Below are 16,224 nucleotides of genomic sequence, written 5' to 3' on the forward strand. Positions count from 1 at the left end.
AAATGCTTTCTTTTAATTAAAGTAGACCAATTTAATGGGGAAAGTTATTATAAATTATACATGCATATACCTATTCATAAAAACAAAGCAGCACTTATATAGCAAACCTGGAATTAGTCCATATAAGTTTGATTTTGACAATGGGAACGACTATGTTTCAAAAGACTAAAAAAAAAGGCAATGACACCTTAATTTTACAGTTTCCATTTAACCAATATGAGAAAAACATGCCATTGGTATCATGTTCTTGATGCTGAGTCTTGCACAACAGGAGGCACAGGGAAGCTAAAGGAGATCTCAGATGACTCAGATAGTCCATGTCCAGTTGGAGACTAGCATCATAGCAAAGGAACATTTAACATTAATTAGGCAGTTCTGGAGGAAGTAACTTGAAGTATAATGAAATACATACAAGCCTCAAACTTTTTAGTGATAGCTTTAAAATATGCACCCACACATTTCCAACTGGTTGTTTTTACCACAGAGAAAAAGGAGAGCATGACAGTAATGAAGTTGTAGAGGCACTTGATACACTTTTCTCCCAGGCAGACCAATTAGTAACTGTAGCCTTGAAAAGGATCATTTTGTACCTTTCTGTCAAGAGAAATACTGCCAAACTGAGCAAGAGGGGAAAAAAAAGATAGTATTTGATTTGCCTCTGCTGTGACAGTCTTCCTTTTCTCTGAAAAAGATGCTGGCCTTCCTCACTCTATGGCCCTAAAAGCTCAGTTTGATATTCTTCTCTTTAATGCATAATCCTGAGCGTGATGATGTCCAGCATAGTTGCCACTGAAGAAATCCACTGCAGGTCCCACCAGCTAACAGAAATGAATAGATCATTGATGCATCAATCAACACCCTTTTTAGTCCTAAAAGAAATAAATGTCACCTCACACTAGCTTAAGGCTAAAGGTGATCCATTGTTTCAAAGACATCGGGAACCTGCCTGCCCATCTCTCCATCTCTTTTACATCCACTTCAATCTCCAACAGGATCTCTTAAATCATGGCACAGATGCCTGCCTGCAGCTCCAGGTTTATAAACTTTCAGCTAAACAACCTTCCACAACATAGACCTCCTCCATTATGTTAATGCAGACAAAGGTCCCAGGCAGGGCTCTCATTGTCCTTTCCTAGGTCATAAGTTTGTCTCTACCCCTAGAACCCACCTAGGGGTAGAGACACCTCAAGCTGTATTTGTCCACAGCTGACCTTACCATATTTCAACCTGAACCTACAATTTCTCCTGGAATTACCATTTCACAGTTGTCACCATCACCATTACCAAACCTTCTGGTGATCTCGACATACCAACCCCTGGCTTCTTTCTCTCACCATCTCTCATCTTCAATACCACCTATCCCATATCACCATGTCCTGGTACTTCTTTCTCCTAAATATAATGTTCCACAAGAAAGTTCATTCTGCTCTACTCCGTGATCAGAGCTCTCCTCATCTCCCACTTGGAGACCCAGTGACTCCAAGAGATTCTCTGGTCTTGTGTTTGCTTCCCTCCTGAGTAGCTGCTAGGGAGAAATATCACTATCCTTCCTCCAACCTTGCACTGGTTCTCCATCATCTACCCCTCTGGTTGTCTAGGGAAGCCCAAGGTATCTGTTTCCAAGGGCTTCCATAGCAAGTCATCACAAACTTGGTGGCAGAGAACAGAAAGTTATTCTCTCAGAGATTTAGAGGCCAGAGTACCAAGTCAAAGTGTTAGCAGGGTCATCAGGCTGAGGAAGGATTGGTCCCATGCCACTTCTTCCCACTTCACCATGTTTTCTGCCTCCATCTTCATCTTACATTTTCCCCTACGCTTCTCCTCAGGGTCCATAAGTCTCAAATCTCCCTCTCCTTTATCTTATAAGGAACCTAGTCATTGAAATGGGATCTAGTTAATCCCCCTAGTTAATCTAAGACAATCTCATTTTTATATCTTTCACTTAAATACATTTGCAAAGACCTTGTCTCCAAATAGGTCAAATCTACAGGTATCAGGTCATAAGATTTGGCACAAATTTGGGGGGAACACAATTCCACCAAAAATGCCCATTATACGCAATACTGATGACAAGGTAAAACCCAAGGCCTTAAAATCTTGACTCCCTGACCTTCATGGATTTCCATAATTTCCATGACTTAGGCCCCATCCACCCTCAATCCTATGCTCAACTGGCTGCCTCTACTGCCACTGGCTCCCAGTACTGGTCCTTACACCTGGGTGCTTTTCCTCCATGCTGCCATATCACCTGATTATGGCCAGTCCAAGACTAGACACCAAGGCAAAGGTCTCTCACTGGTAGTCACAAGTAAAATGTAACAGCATGGCCTTATTTGGCATTTGGATGTTTAAAGAAAAATTTAACAAGTTGGCAATTTTTTTAAATGAGGATATTCCCATATAAAAAGTCTACTCCTTGGCACCTTGGACCTGCTTTCGGGTGTAGCACCATGAGGCCGGAGCTGAGCAGTGGCATGGCCTCCCACCTCAGTCCTTCACATGGTCTCCATTTCACTCCCAACTCATCCTGGGCCTGTGACACTTCTATTAACACTGGGCCTTCCACGCCTTGAGTTTATTCCCTGATTGGTTCCTACCCTGAGTTATCTTCTGCTTATGGGAAGCTCACTCTTCCTCCCTTTTGTTCTGGTCCTGCCCTATCATCTGCCCTAAGAAGGCCTTAAAGACTCACTTCTTGCATGCACACTATCTCTCTCTCTCTCTCTCTCTCTCTCTCTCTCTCTCTCTCTCTCACACACACACACACACACACACATATACGCGCGCGCGCGCGCGCACACACACACACACACCAGAGGTGGTATTCTCTCTCTCCACTTCTCTTTTGTACAATGCATTATAATTCCTATGAACACACTTAATCCTTCAACCATAACTTAAGCACAACCAAGCTTAAAGCACAGCACTGTGACCCACACCAAATGCCTATTACCCTGCCATCCTTAAACTGCTATCTTTTGCTTATTTTTACATTTCAATGCTATTTTAACTATTCTTTTTGACCTGGTGTTACTAATACTAAAATGGCATAGAGTTCAGGGAAAAAAAAAAAAAGAAAAAAAAACAGTAGGATACGTCCTAATAACAGTGCAAAAAAGCGATTCTTTGTAGACAAAGTTGATTTTTTATTTTTTGGATCCACTGACCTAGGGTGGGTACACATGGCATATCTACAATATTTTATGCCTCTATGACCTAAAATATCAACTTACAGAATTTGGAGAGTTAAAGTGAAGAACTACTGCAAAATAAGGACTGACAACAGCACTTGGAGAAGCCCAACTTTCCCCAGGACGATTCCCAGAGTTTCCTTACCTTGAGAGCACTAAAAGCACACTCTGTGGATGTGTGTGCTCAGGAAAGTGACTTTACTACCTTTGTGGTCCCTTTAGTTCTACCTCACATTATCACAAGACCCAAATAGTTAATACATGTAATGTAGTTAAAGCAAGACTGGCACCAATAAATATTAGGGTTTGGGGTGTTTTTTTTTTTTTCCTCCCCTAGGAAAGGAGACAGAGTCTTAAGGATAAGGCTCTCAAATTCAGGTGTTCCAGGGGCCATGCAAGGAACAGGAGAAAACATTTCATCTTAAGGGGCAGCTGTTATTAAGTTTCAGCTGCAATGAAAGCCCATGTGGCCCAATCTTCTAGTGGTCCAAAATAATCAGAAAATGGAGATTTGTAGGTGAAATGCTTGGTATTCCAGGTTGCCAATTAATTTATCTTGTATTTCATCATAGGGTGCAATCAAAGCACCATATTGGACCATCCATGAGTGTCTTCTGTCCAAAGCTGGAAAAGGACAAGACCTCTTGCTAATGATTTCCCCAGATTAATTCTACCCATCAGCTATTCTAGGACCCTGCCTATTAACTCCCCTATTAACTGCCATTGAACTGACTTAATTCATCTAAAAATTCACCCATTCTTCACTTTCTCCCCAAATTACTGAAAAAGGTAGAAACTAGCAGTCAGCCACCCTAGCAAAATTTAATTCAAAGGGTAAATTGCTGCAATTACTCCTTTGCCTTCCTCACAAACCTGCTTTCTGGAAAAACACTGAACACTCACGCTAAAGGAAGCCCACCCACACTCACGACACTTCCAGATTTGTCCTTTGCTTAGAAACAGACAAGTCAGACCTCACATAGCAACATTAAAATGCCACCATGGGACCATTTGTCTTTCTCAGCTTCCAAGCTTGCCATCTCATAGGCAGGATGTTAGATCTCTAAAAACACTGTCCATTTTTCCAGAAACGAGCCTCGCACATTCACAGAACCACTTACACTTCCTGTTCCAACCAAGGTGGTCCTTGTTGCCAAGCAGACCCAGGGAGTTGTCAGGATAGATTCTCATGCTCCAATTCCACATCAGCAGAGTGCCTTGTGACCGAGAGGGCGTTGTGATTTAACTGCATGAAGGTTCCTCCTTAAAACAATGGTGCCCAGAAAACAACTCTAATCACATTAGTTTATTACTTCACTGTTGTGCTTCTATTTCTTAAATGACTACATTGTGCTTTTTGCACCTATATTGTACTGTATTGTACCCTGAAGGTGTCACTTCAGTTGTATCTTTATTTTCATTTTAGGGCATATGGTTTTCAGTTTTGCAACTGTTGAAACAAGTTGGAGTTGTAATAAAGTAATTTGAGGAAAGGCTAGTCTTTGAAGTTTGTATTTTTAAGGGGTTTGAATTAGGGAATAAAAACATTTGTTTTACTTATTTACTGTGGTTAAAAGGGCCATTACATTTGCTTATAAATCAGTCATAACTTGAGAAAGGATAGTTTTTTTAGAGCCTCAGAAAAATGGTCCACTTGCTACCAACATATTTTCCATTTGGACTCAGTAATAAAATAGTATTCCGTAAATGAAAGACATGGGAATTTGTTTGGATTTCTTTTTTGAACTTTTTATATAAAACATTTCTGTTCCATTAGTATAATCCTATTTGACTTGCTTCTTTTCGTCAAAGAAAAGGAAAAAAACTATTATGAGAGACCAGGAACAAAGGATTTCCCACCCCTGGTCGGGTGTTTGATCCTCACATGGTCATAACAGGCCTCTTGCAGTATCCAATAACTTCCGGCTTCAAAGGAAGGGAAACAGACTTAAAATGAATCTGCCTCCCAATGATGCCCTGAGGTTTGTGGCTGGTGCATTGCTCTCCTGACCCCTGTGTACAATTGCTTGCTGCCCTCTGTGATGGATACAATTACCATTTTACCTACAGAAAAACCCCTACTACTATTTGATGGCCAGTGAATTTGCCTGCTCGTGTCTAATTCAGTCCTGGTGTTGAACTCCACCATCTCCCACTATGCTTGTATTAAGATAATCAAGGAATGTGAGGCACTGAGAACCTTTTGTTCTCTGTAAAAACATCAAAGGGGAAACCAATAGATTTTTAAACAATTTACCATAGCAAGACCTTTTAATGAGTCTTGCTGTTATAGCAGTTACTTGACACAGAAAAAAAAAGTAAATATAAATTTGATACTGTCCTGGATCTTCACCAATAAGAAAAAATATTCATAATTTTAGGAATTTTCTAGTTCAGCAACTCTATCAACTTTCCATTAACCTCAGAAGCCAGGCCGTTACTGCTACCAGATTGGCCTGGAAACTTGCCAGGACCCTTTAGTTCTTTATACCAGACTTCTTTCATTTTTTATTTATCTCTTATATTTTCTCTCTTCCACACCCTGTTCTCTCGTCTGCCTCCTCTGCTTTCTTTTCTTTTGATGTCTTTCTCCATCTACCACAACTCAGGAGTTAAGGTGGGCAGATGTCTCTGCCACCACTTGGCATTAGCAGGGACTCAGAGCTTGACTGGGAAGTCCAAGAGCTGCGATTCCCCCTAAATAGGTAAAGGCATATCCACTCTTAGCCACTGACACTCCTTCTTTTCCACATCATCTTCACTATTTCCTTTCATGAGTTTTGAGTCTCGCTTTCCACCTGTCTCTGCTGCCTTCCTTCCAAATCTTTTGCTCAGCCCACTCTCTCTTCAAAGAATACCTTCCCTGAGTCTCTTAACTCTGCATTTCAAAATACAGCTTAATTTTTTTCATTTTTTCTAAGCATTCTATAATCAAAAGAGCAGGCCATGATCTTTCCTGCCTTGAATTCATGTAGCACTCTCTGTCCAGAGCAAGAATTTATTCATGCAACAGACCTCATTTGAGTGCTTACTATAACCTTTATATAATGCTAAACTCTGCCCTGTAGGATATTTTTTAAATGAATAAAATTTACTCTAGCAAGGAAGAAAAGATGACACATGACACAAATATCTCTATGACAATGCAGAATGTAATGAGTGTCATGAAAGATATATAAACTAATTTTATAATCCAAAGGAAAGAGACAGATGACTTATCTCCAGGGAAAATGCTTCAAGGATTTGTTTGTTGTGCCAGCCTCAAAGGAATGCCAGTCTCCAACCCATTAATACCTGTGGCTATCTTGCCATTTGCCCCTTGCTGACTTGCATTGTTCATTGCATTTGTTGATTATTCTGTCTTGCCACTCTGACTATCTCCTAACTCAAAATGGGCATGAATCTTGTCTTATAATTTTATGCATTTCCTTTGCTGTCTCTTAAATAATAGTTGTGAAGTAAAGACTTAGTTTTTACCTAACAAATTTTTATTTAACCCATACCAGTTTCCAGACTCTATGCTTCAGGCAGAATGTTTATTAAAAAAATGAATAGAATCATAAAAGTCAGTACCTGCCTAAGTGAAGTAAGTGGTCTAGTATTTGAGACATTTCCACAATGTGATGTGAAGCAGGCCCCTCAGACACCTTGAAAGTCAAAAGAATGCCAGTCAACTTCTATAGACAGGGACCTGGCCAGAAGCCTTCCACCATGCAGGGGAAGCATAAGTTGAGTTCCATAGGCAAGTGGTGGTTCACTTGATGGACAGTGAGAAAGGTATTCCTGATGTAAGAAGAAAATGCACAAAGGCTTGAAACCCCCAAAGAAGTAGGAAGCAGAATTTGAAGCTAAAAATGTCCTTTTTTACAACACTGATGTCTAACCCTGATATCTCATGAATGCACACATAATGCAAAGTTAAATTAATGACTATTCATATTTTCATACTAAATATTATACTTCTAACATAGTATTGTGAATTGTAAGATGAAACAAAAAATATGTTTTCAGGTTTTGGTTTTCTCTTACCTTCAGTCTCATAGGATCTCCTGAATTTATTTACACGTTAAATAAACAACTTAATTAGTTACCTATCCTAGGATCACTACATCTCCAGATTGTAGAAGAGGAATTAATTTTAATACTGGTAATTTCTCATCAAATACAATAAAGTACCTTTTTGAAGAACCATTCCAACATGATTCCTTCAAAGCACCTGTGTAAATTATCATTGGAATTTGAAATTATGGGTGGGTCAAGAACACTTCTTGATAAGAGTTCTAAGAAATGGCAACTTCTGTGTGGTTTCTCTGAGATTTACCAGAATTCTCATCAAGAAGCAAGTCCCTGAGACATTTGGTCTGAGAGATTTATTTAAAGTAGTAATGAACAAGTTTCATAATCTCTAAAATAAACAACTTGATTCTGCCCTTCATGCTACCTATTCTCCAATAAAGGAGTTCTCTTCTCTTTTCTTTTCTCTTCCTAAGTTCTCTGCCAGGCTTGGAGCCACATGACATAATAGGCTAACATAGCTCAGACTATGTTAAAAATGCAAAATCTGACTCTTTCTTATGCTACCATGTGTCTTTAAAGGTGATCAGTGTGTCACTAAGACCCACAAATGTCCCCAGTGTTCATTGCTTCTGCTATTATTCCCTGAGCAGCCCTCCACTCCTCCCACTCCACTCCCAGCCCTTTTATGCCTCACACCAACCTGACACTCTTCCTGACAACTAAGTATGGCACAGCTTCCTTCTCCTTCCTCATTCTACCTTCCTCCCCCCACTTTGCTTCCCTGAGTTACTGTCTTACATTGACAATCTTTGTCACCAACTGTACAGAGAAAGAACTAAGTAGGAGTCAACATATTCCAAGGTCTACTAGAAGACAAGATGAGATTAACACTTCTGTCCTTTGAGAGAATAAGGACACTGTCATAGGGAGATAAAAAAAGCAAAGGGAGAACAAGACCAATCTAGGGCTCAATAGGATGCTTTTCTAGAATTCCCAACAAAGTGTTATTAACCCTTCAAAGTCAGAGAACAGCTTAAAATGAGAAAATCTTTGCTTATTCCATCAACAGAAATGAGAAGAGTGGGACCAGATTTACCAATGTTCGGTCAATAGAATGAGTTCTTCACAGATTTGATCTCAAAGATATAGCTATGGTATTAGCGGCTTAGCAGCACTCAGAACTGGATAATGGTGTCTTCAGGGGAGTGACCTGGGCTACCACATTGGAAACAATAGAATGGCCCCTAAGTTGTTTCCACTGGGAATTTTGCAAGTTCCTGAATCACTGAAGCATAAAGGAAGAAACTTCTTTGCTCCCATGATTCACCATATTAATTGGGGAAGAGGTCTCTCTTTAGAGTCTTTTGGCTCCACTGCCTCTGAATCTGAGTGAGAAGCTATATTCAAGAGAATGTCTAAAGTTTTAAGATTGTAACTGACCATGTCCCTCAATGACTCCTGATCTTGTTCCTCACAACACAGTAAATACCATCACCAACATCCCTCTTGCTTAATCCTGTAAATTCAAACCACCCTTAACTCTTTGTCTCCATATATAGTATCTCCTATTCAATCCATCACAAAATTCTATCAAATTTTGCCTCTATAAATATTGCTTCTCTCCTTGTCTGCATCTCAGGCTTAATGTAGGTTAATGTCATGTCTGGTTCCTTCTCCACAAGTTCAAAGAGATAGACTTTGAAACTTTAGGTAGAATCTTGTTACCTGCTCCCTGGTTAAAATCCATTGCCTTCTCAGTGATTCCAATTGGATCTTGTCTAAATCTCAAACTCTAGCAAGCAAGACTCTTCATGGGCCAGATCCTACCAGTCTTTCCAACTTCATCTGTTTATATTTTGTATCTCATCCCTCCCCACCTCAGCTCACCTCTCCCCCTCCACATACACACATACCACACCGACATATGCACACTCTGATTCAGCCATAGTGAAAACCTCAACTTTTTGATAAACCATACTCTCTCCCCTTACCTGGCTATTTCCTGCCCCTAGAATATTCTTCCTTCTTCTTATTTCTCAATATTTACCTTACTAAATCAGTTTCTCTGGGAAGTTTTGTCTGAGCAATCAAGTTTGGTAGCGACTAATACCCAAAGACTCCTCCCTTCAGCAGTTACCCATTGAGTTGTGTGAAGACCCACTTCTAACAGATATGGGACCAGGACAAGATTACACGTGGAACCACGTGGACAAGGGTTTGTTCTCCCCTGTCCTTCCATTTCAGTTTCACCAGGCACTGAGAGGAGCTGCTCAGGTGGACATCACAATCCCATGTGCAAGTCCTGCCATAACCCCCCTTTTTTTTGGAGGGGGGTGAAGAGAGTACTAGGAATTGAACCCACAGGCCCTCTACTACTGAGCTACACTCCCAGCCCTTTTCATTGATTGATTGATTGAATGAGTGATGGGTAGTGTAGATTAAACCCAGGGTGCTTAACCTCTGACCCACATCTCCAGCCCTTTTTATATTTTTATTTTGAGACAGGGTCATACTAAATTACTTAGGGCCTCACTAAGTTGCTGAGGCTGGCCTTGAATTTGCAATCCTCCTGCCTCTTCAGCTGCCTGAGTCTCTGGGATGATAAGTGTGTGCCACCATGCCCAGCCACAACCCCTTTTTTAGCCACTGTCCTCAGTCAATCCATGGGCCTGACAGAGCTGGTAGGAAACCATTGTTGGTTCTAGAAATCTCTTGTCTAGGAAGAAGCCAACTGATGCCTGGGAAACTCATGGAAGAATTGAAATAGGAATTTCTATCCTGAACACCTGGGGAAGAGGTAGGAGCAGTATGTTTTAGATAGGAATTGTCCCATTGCCCTCAGGGCTTCTCGCTCACGGGTAGAGTAGGGCCTCCTATAGCAAAACGTCTCTAGCTGGGGATATAGTTTTCCTGAACCCAGGGAAGGTACTGCCTGCCTGCCTCCCTCTGCATGAAGTTTAGCTCCAAAGCATGTGCCATGTCTAGCCCAATCGTCATGTTACACAGTCCTTGACACAACATGTAGTCACTGTTCAATAAATATTGGCTAAAAAATTAAATATATCACAGAATTTGAGGGAGACAAAGCAGGGATTCTATAAAGACTAGTAAAAATGTGTTCAGTTCTGCAAATATTTATTGATCCCTTATGGGTGAGGCACTGTAGGGGATTCAAAGATGAACAGTTATGGCCCCATAATTATAGTTGCAGACAATTGGCTATGTAAGCTCATGGTGAAGGATAATAGTAGGCTTTCTTTCTTTCTTTTTTCTTCTTTCTTTCTTTTTCTTCCTCCCTCCCTTCCTCCCTTCCTCCTTTCTCCTTCCTTCCTTTTTTTTGGAGAGAAAGAGAGAGAGAGATGAGATTTTTTTTTTTTTTTGTAGATGGACACAATACAATGCCTTTATTTTTATGTGGTGCTGAGAACCAAAGCTGGGTCCTGCCCGTCCTAGGCGAGTGCTCTACCGCTGAGCCACAATTCCAGCCCCTCTTTCTTTCTTTCTGTAGTGCCAGAGATAGAACCTAGGGCCTGGCACATGTTAAGCAAATGCTTTACCACTGAACTACACCCCCAACCCGATATTTGTTTCTTTAAGAAAATATTTAAATAAAGATGCTGATCAATAGAAATTTAATGTATCTTTATGGTTGTTAGAGAAGTTTGGTGAAAATTTAATTGTGATGACTGATTGAACCCCAAATATGCTGCAGTCCGGCTGCAGCAAACTAACGGGGGGGGGGTGACGAGGAACTTGTGTACATTGATACAGCAGGAGTGGGAGCCGTTTATTGTAGGACAGGAGGGGTATATAAACATTCCACACAGCTTATCTTAATTAACATAAACTAGATACAGCAGTCAACCAATAAGGAATCTCCACACTTAATGGCTCACTGGCGTTAGTTCACAAACCACTCCCTCTGGCAAAATGCCAAGCGCCATCTTGACTTGTTTACAGACCCTAACACAAATAAGACTTTCTATACTTTTAGACATTTTCATTTGAATGTCACTTCCTATCTCTTTGAAAGTTTATCCGGTAACTATGAAATGCAAAAAAACAAACAAAACAAAAATCTTTTGTTCCTCATCTTTTTTGTACTTGGATAGAAACCTCCTTAAATACCTCTGCCTTCCTGGGCAATGCAGTATCCCATAAACCATTATTGTGCAAACTGAGTCACTTTGCAGGGAGAAGGTGGCATCTGATTGTGTATTGTGTTCTGACACAATGCTTATTACTATTCTTTGTACAAAACATTTAATTGACTCAAATTGCAGAACAGAAAAGATGTGTATTTGCTGGCGACTATTTACAAAAGCAATACATTTACTACTAGATGATCATAATTGCACTTCTGAAAAACTAGATTTCACCATCACATATTTTTGTTATTTTTAAGAGCCTCTTTGGTAAACATGGCCCCTGGCCTTGAGGTCCTCCCTAGCTAGCTCCATTTGATTACAATTGTTCGTCTTCATTAGGAACTTCACCTATAATTGAGTATATTCAAGAGAAAGCTTGGAGGGTGTTTTAGCACAACATACAGTTGCTTTCATGCTTCAAATCAGAGAGTCTATCCTCTTGATTTTGCTCATTTCTAAGTTGTTTCTTGGATTTGGCTACTTAAATAAATTGTTAGACTTGGATCTCTCCTGAATGAAAACCCAGTATCCAAGGTATTACTTGATTAGTATCTGAAGGCTTTCATGGTCTCCGTTTACCTACCTCGATTTTAGTTTTATGGGTTCTATTTAACAGACTTCAAAGGACTTCCAAGTAACTTAGATGTAGCATAACTTATCATATTATCAGAAATAGATGACCTGCTCCCTGAAGTTTGGAAATGTCTTACTCTGTAGAGACTCAAAGAATGCTTACTGGACTCTCAGGATGCTCAAAATAGACATGCTCAGGCTCCTTCCAAATGGACTCCAGATTTGTTGTCCATGTTTACTAACCAGAATTCCTTTTATTCTTTCTTCATTGTGATGTAGGCTCCCCTTCCACTCTCACTTCCCTGTCTCTTCCTTCATTCAAGTACTTAGGCTCATGGTGCTCACTACCTCAAGGGAAGGTTGTTGCAGCAAAATGCAAAAAATAAAAAGGAGTCTGACTTGGTAGAGTGTCAACATTTTTTTAACCTGAGAATAAGAGTCCAGATTCAGAATACATTAAAAAGGAAGAGGAATAAGAGAGATCATCACTTCCTCCAAATATAAACCAAGGTGACCTTGGGCTTTCCAAAGCTAGGGAATGAGAAAGGTTGAGGGAAAGAAATTAGAAATAAAAGAAGGAGACATGTGAAAACATGCAATGAGTACAGCTTAAAGCAAACTTGAGGCTGTGGTGACATCAAGGTCCCTGGGCTGCCTGACCTCTCCTCCTTCAACATCCTCTGTATCAGTCAGTTTTGCATTACTATAACAAAACACATGACACAGATGATGTATGCATTAAAGAAAGGATTATTGGACTGGGATTGTGGCTCAGTGGTAGAGCGGTCACCTAGCACCAGCGGGACCCACGTTCGATTCTCAGCACCACATAAAAATAAAGGCATTGTGTTGTGTCCATCTACACCTAAAAAATAAAAAAAATAAAAATAAATTTAAAAAAATAAAAAAGAAAGGATTATTTTAGTTCACAGTTCTGGATCTGACTCAAATCCCAGACCCAGTGGCCCCATTAGTTTGGGCCTCTGGTGAGGGCAGTCCATTGTGGCAGGAGTGAGAGTCAGAGCAAGCACATTTCAAGTCAAGAATAGAGAGATAAATTGTCTGAGATCCCATAGTTCTCTTCAAGGATACATCCCAAGGACCTTTTACTAGGCCGCCACCTCTTAAAGGCCCACAGCACATCCCATTATAACTACCCTGGGAACCAAATCTTTACATATGAACCTTTTGGGGGACATTATCAGAATTATATCATCTTCTTCCAGTAGCACCCTGTAGCCCCTGGGAATTGGACACCTTCTGAAGATATCCAAGTCTAACAATTTATTTAAGTAGCCAAATCCAAGAAAACAACTTAGTTCTCACTTCTGAGGTTGCTCTAAATAGCAGTGTAATCTACCTTCCCATCACTCCCTAAAAAGGCAGCACATCCTTGAGGGGGGGTCTGGGGGAGGACATCTCTGGGAGGAAAAAAAGGCCAATATGATACCAGATTTTGTCAGTTGCAGTAATTTAACTCCTGCCTCAATAACCTTGAAAACCCATGAACTTTCAAAGAAGGACAGGAACTTGGTTGTCACACAGGGAGCAGGTAATTTGAAAAGAGAAGTCATGGCATGTGTGCCTGGATACAATGGGGCTCATATTTCCCTCCTAAGATCCTGAGTTACACAATAATAAACCACAGGAAATCCAGGAATATAAGAAATCAACCCAATTCAACCTAGCCAAGATATCACAGAACTCAAAATATCATTCAAGATACAATGCCATCATCAAAAGTGATTATCAAGCCATTTTGTCCCCTTGACAGCTGACTTCTGCAGCTCCCCACACTGGTGCTCCCCAGGAGTGGGCAACTCTCCCCATAACTGGGTCTTTGTTTCATCTTTTCCTGCTGTTGCTAACTAACGCTGAGTGTCTGAAGTTTAAGCCACTCTTGTGACAGAACTGATTGTTCAGCTCATACAGAGTGGCTTGGCTGAGCATTCAACCCACACTCCCTTTAGATCCTAGGTCAGCCTATGAGGTGGCTTCCATTATAGAGTCCAGCAGTTACTAGAAGGTCCAGTGATGCCAAACTGGACAGAAGAGAACTGTGGGTATCTTGGTTATTCTGAACTTTAAAATAAGGGGCAGAAACTAGCAGATGCTTCACAGAAAGGGGAAAGATAACTGTCAGAATAGACTAGTAGGAAAGAATGTGGAGGTTGAAAAACTGCCTTGTTTTCAATTTGGGGGAAACTAACCCCAGAGATGAAGTGATTTAGCTAAGGTCACACAACTCTTTATAAAGCAAGTTAATTAGAACATTGTTCTCCTTGTATTATTATAGAATTTAAAATATGCAAAACAAAAATAAGTTGAGAAGCACACAAAACACTTTCCACATTTGCCACAACTCTAACATCAGCTCTTCCAATGTGTCCAAACATAAAATTGGCAGCATTGATCATATAATACCCACAACACCTGAAAGAGAGATTACTTGGATCTCAAAATACAGCAGAGAACAAAATGAGAAATGACTAACTCTCCCAACCAGAAGGCTTCAAGTCACCTTCAGCTCGGCCAATAGCATCCCTCTTCCACAGGACAGGAAGGATAGTACAGAAGCCACTGCTGGTCAATGAGAAAAAAAAAAAAATCATTAGTGGATGTGCCTGTGTGCTTTTATGGAATATGCAGAATGTTAGAGGTCCTTGGATTTTGCAAATCTCCTCTTGTGCCTTCTAGGCAGTGCTTTTTGTTGTTGTTGATGTTCTTTTTAGATATTCATGACAATAGAGTGTATTTTGACATATTAAAAACACACGTAGTATAACTTATTCTAATTAGGGTCGGTCCCGTTCTTGTGATTGTACGTGATGAGAAGTTTCACTGGTCGTGTATTCATATACGGACAGAGGAAAGGTATGTCCAACTCATTCTCCTGTCTTTCCTATTTCCTTCACCGCTCCCTTCCCTTCATTCTCCTTTGTCTAGTCACTTAACTCCCATTCTTCGTCCCCGACCTTATCATCTGTTAGCATCCACATATCAGAGAGAACATTTGGCCTTTGGTTTTTTTTTTTTTTTTTTGGGGGGGGGGGTTGGCTTATTTCACTTAGCATGATAGTCTCCAGATCCATCCATTTATCAGCATTTATTTTTTATGGCTGAGTAAATACACCATTGTGTATGGGTACCACATTTTCTTTATCCATTCATCTGTTGAAGGGCATTTGGTTGGTTCCATAGCTTAGCTATTGTGAATTTATGTGACTGCATCACTGTAGTATGCTGATTTTAAGTCCTTTGGGTATATACTGAGGAATAGGATAACTGCATCAAATGGTGGTTCCATTCTTAGTTTTCTGAGTAATCTCCATACTTACACAGCGCTACCTTGAGTTTCCTTTTCTGTGTTGGTGAAAGACTGATAATCTCTATAACTAAGGACATGAACCTGAATTATTCAAGATGTTGCACAGGCATTTCTTCCCTAAGTCCTTGTAAATATACCCCAAAGCCTTGCATACTATACAGCTGTATACTAAAAAATAATAGGACTTTCAGAGAAATTAGTGTTAGGGAATTGAGAAAAAAAATAATAGAAATTTGTCACTAAAACCCTAGTAAAAACAACAACTCTCACAAATATATGACCACAATTAACGTTCCATGGGCATTAGCTTCTAGCGCCACAATCAGTCAATCTTTTGCAGTCTTAAACTTGAAGCCCCACTTTCTCTTCAATGATGTAAGTCCTTGAAGGCATGTACTTCTAACAGAGACCATTTTCATCAAAACTGAAATCAGATCCTTTGTTTGAATACAGGATAAAATGTCTTTTAACATCTTTATTTGCAGTCTCAACCTCCCAAAAAAGCTTAACACAAGGAAAACTAGTGGTTTGCAAAGTCACAGAAGCAGCCACTACCAGCTCTAAAGGAAGCCACTTCCACAGGATTTCCAGCCTTTCTCTTGAGGTCTTTATATACGACCAGAGGTTTCTTTTTAAATATGAGGAAACTTATTTCTAACTACTTCAGAACATTCATGTGCCAGGGAAAATTCCATACAAGTCAACCTGACTTCTGCATCATATTGATATTATTCCCCATTTATGAATTGTGTTTTAGTGACTTCACATTAAATAACCCTGCACTGTAACAGAAGAGGCTGTTATTCTTTCATCGCACAACATTGTCATTGCTTCTAGGACATAGAAACCTATTAGTACAGCATCATTTTCACTGACATGTTGAATTTCTGTTATCATTTGAAAATAGGATTATACATTTTAGGTATAACAAACAATAGCTAAAAGTTTATAAGAAAATCAAAGTGAA

Source organism: Callospermophilus lateralis, chromosome 5, assembly GCF_048772815.1.
Source record: "Callospermophilus lateralis isolate mCalLat2 chromosome 5, mCalLat2.hap1, whole genome shotgun sequence".
NCBI classification, from domain to species: Eukaryota; Metazoa; Chordata; class Mammalia; order Rodentia; family Sciuridae; genus Callospermophilus; species Callospermophilus lateralis.